Source organism: Parus major, chromosome 26 (genome assembly GCF_001522545.3).
Source record: "Parus major isolate Abel chromosome 26, Parus_major1.1, whole genome shotgun sequence".
Taxonomy (NCBI): Eukaryota; Metazoa; Chordata; class Aves; order Passeriformes; family Paridae; genus Parus; species Parus major.
In genome coordinates, this window is record NC_031795.1 from 4397234 (window position 1) to 4400690 (window position 3457).

Consider the following 3457-nt stretch of genomic DNA (forward strand, 5'->3'; position numbering starts at 1 on the left):
AGGAGGGGACTGGAATGGCAGGAGGGGACTGCCAGCAGCCGGCTCCCGGCTCTGCAGCCCGCAGGCTGCCAGGTTGCTAAGCAGAGCTTTTGAAGAACCGCACGCAGCCGGGAGTTGTGGCAGGGCAGGACGTGGGAGAGCACAAAGAGAAGCTCAGGCGCTGTTGCTAAATTTGCAGCTGGGGAAAGCAGGAGCAGCAGAGCCCTCGCAGTGACAGCAGTGACATCCCCGGGCTGCCCACGTGCAGCTCGTGCTGGCTGCTCATCCTGCAGGGCCACTGCAAATCCTGCCTCAAAACCCCTGTGGAAATACAGCCCTAAGACGGATCACAGCATTACAGGGTCCTTCCTTTCCTTCCTTTCCTTCCTTTCCTTCCTTTCCTTCCTTTCCTTCCTTTCCATCCTTTCCTTCCTTTCCTTCCTTTCCTTCCCTTCCTTCCTTTCCTTCCTTTCCTTCCTTACCTTCCTTGTCAGAACTGGATTTTCATTAATGATTCTCCCTTCCAGGTTTGAGTTTTATTGGGGGGAAATGCAGTTCTTGGAGGGGTTCAGCAGCAGAATTTGGTTCGAGGTGGGGAGAAAATGGGAGATTGAGTTTGCCCTGAGTGACAAAAGGTGGGAGCTGGTGGTGGGCAACACCTGGAGAAGCTTTGAAATGGGAAAGAAAAGGGACAGGAGCCCCTTTTTGGGTCACACACATCCCAGGAGAAAGCCCAAACTCTCCTGGAGCCATTTCTGAGTGTAAAACACAACAAAATGTGGGTTTATCCTGGCCTGGAGCTGCAGGAGCTCCCACCTGAGGCTCTGCCCGGGGCTGGGAGGGGTTAATGAACAGTGGGATTAATGAACAGTGGGGTTAATGAACAGTGGGGTTAATGAACAGTGGGGTTAATGAACAGTGGGGTTAATGAACAGTGGGGTTAATGAACAATGGGGGTTAATTCAAACAGCTGGCTGGGTGGGGGAATGATTCCCTGATGAATAATTCCCAATATTTCCCAAATCAGCTTGGGACAGGGAAGGAACACCTCGGTGTAGGCCAGGCCTGATGAGCCACTTTTGTCCCTGCCAGTGGTGACCCCAGAGCTCATCCTCAGATGGATTTGGGATCCACCTTTCCTGGGAGCTGCTCTCCAGCACAGGTAAAACACTTTCTTTCCCAAGATTTGGCCCAAAATGCCTTTTCTGAGGGGAGATTTCCTGTGGAGGAGGATGAGGGTGCTGAGGCCTGGTCAGGTTCATCGAGGCCTGGTCAGCCATGGCTGCCATGGGAAAGGTTCATCCTTCCCAGAAAATCCCAGATAAAGCCTCTCTTAGCGAGGTGGGAATCAGAGCCGTGATTCCACATCCCCAGATCTGTTTCTCTTTTGGAAATGTTGGGTTTTTTTTCCCTCTGTGAATGAATTCCCCCGAATTCCACCCAAGCACAGTTTCACACCTCGGCTATTTCAGGCCTGGGGTTGTTTGCACAAACAGCAAGCTCTGAAATGAGATTATTTTATTTATATTTTTTTTTAGATGTCGTTTCCATGTGGTTTCCAGCTGGTCAGGTGAGGAGAAGCAGGCAGCTTTCCTTGAGCTGCATTAGGAATTCCAATCAGGATGTGGGAATTTCAGGAGGGGGAATTGTGCATTTAGCAGGAGAGGTAACACAGTGGGAACGAGTTTGTGTAATAACCAAAATTCCAGGGCTGAACCTCAAACCACCTCCGAGCTGGGATGAGGCAGAGGAGAGGAAATTCCAGCAGAAATTCCAGTTTTTCTCCTGATCCTCACGGTGTGCTGGAGTTCCCATGGGACTGGGTGATATCCTGGTTTTTCCTGAAGTGAAATATGGAGTGTTGACGGCTGCTGGGTGATCTGGGCATCACCAAGTGCTGGTTGGTGAAATATTTAATTTTGGAGATTTTATTCTGTTTCCCTCTGGCTGCTGGGGAGATTTGGAATTGTCCCATTGAGTGGGGATGGAGGTTTTTGGATTGGAATAATCCCCCTGCTGTGGATGCTGAATTTCCTCTCTCCCTTTTATCTTCCCTGAAAATACAACCACAGGAGCTGGGAGCTTTTTTCTGGAGGAAAATATTCAGAAATAAAGGTTTGAAACCAGCAGAGATCTGTGGCTTCTGGAGAGCAGGAAACACAGAGAAATGGGGAAAAAAAAACAGTGTAAAAAAGGCTTTATTGGGTGTGAAAAATCAGAGATTTTGGGCATGGAAGGGAACAGGGGGATGGGAACTGATTTATTTCTCCTGGCACTTCAAGGTGCTCCCAAAAGCAAAGGCTGCTGGTGTTTGTGGATCCCTCAGAGCCTTGGAATATTCCATGGGCACCCAGCAGAGTCTTTGGGATTTTGGAGAGGCGATGATTTCCCCCGTGAGGATCCCAAAACCGGGAACTGAGACCTTGGTGAGGGCCTGGCCCGCTGGAGCTGTCCCTGGGGTGGGAATGAGATCAGTTTTTAACATTTAACATTCCCTCCAACCCAAGCCAGGCTGGAATTCTGAATCCTTTGAATACAAAAATCCCTGAGAGAGCAGCAACCAGCAGCTTTTCCTCCTGAAATTCCCAAAACCAACCAAACCCCTCCCCTGACCCAAAGGCTTTTCCAGCCCCAGGGGCACAAAATTTCCTGGAGCTGCTGCGTTTATTCCGTGGATTTTGGATTCCTGGTGCTTGGAGCTGGATTAAAATAGAAGCTCCAGGCTCTGCTCAGCTGCTTCATCACATCCTGGCTTTTCCCTGTGCTCCCCATTCCCTCCTGACGCCCTCTCCAGCCACAGAGCCCTGGGGAAGTGTTTGGATAAGTTTTGGAATTCTCTGCCTGCCCTGAGTTTTCCTGGGGGCTCTGTACCCCTCCACCACTCTCACAAAATCCATTTTCCACCTCGATTAACATCCACCAGAAATCCCCAATTAAATTATATTTATTTTCCCCTTTTCTGCTGCTTCTTCCCCATTAAAACAGGAGCTGTTTACACGGGAGCTGCTTTCCTAAAACCTCTTTCCACATGAGCTTTCATCCTTTTATTTTTTCTCCCCTCCCAAACCCTGCTTGATTTTTATTCCATCCCTTTGTCTGTCCTATATTTTTTTCTCCCTGGCTGATGCTAAGATAGGAACAAGCCCACGTTGAATTGCAAACACCCAGCAGTGGGAGCAGAACAAAATGGGAGTTGCACGAAGTAGGAAATTTCTTATCCCCTAAAAAAAAATGAAAAAGAAGAAGTTGATTGTCACTGGAGCCACCCCCGTGATGCAGCTTTAGGAGCTTTGGGGTTGATTTTTGGGTGCTGCCCCTCTCTGTGTTGGGTTTTTTTGGGGTTTTTTTGGATTCAGCTCCTGCAATTTTTTCCCCCCCAGTGCCAAAATTTTGGGGGGTGCTGGCGGATTTTGCCAGTGGGGAGCAGAGACAAAGCCAGGGGAGGATGTGGAGTGGTGGAGCTGTGCCCTTTGCATCC

General features: G+C 49.4%; 1 long non-coding RNA gene across 1 annotated transcript; it reads left to right on the forward strand.

The window, feature by feature from the left end:
* Window positions 1-440: 440 nt before the first annotated feature.
* On the forward strand, window positions 441-2110 carry LOC107214747. Its single transcript, XR_004500280.1, has 3 exons — window positions 441-1141; window positions 1518-1549; window positions 1689-2110. It is a non-coding gene; the product is annotated as an uncharacterized LOC107214747 (long non-coding RNA).
* Window positions 2111-3457: the final 1347 nt, after the last annotated feature.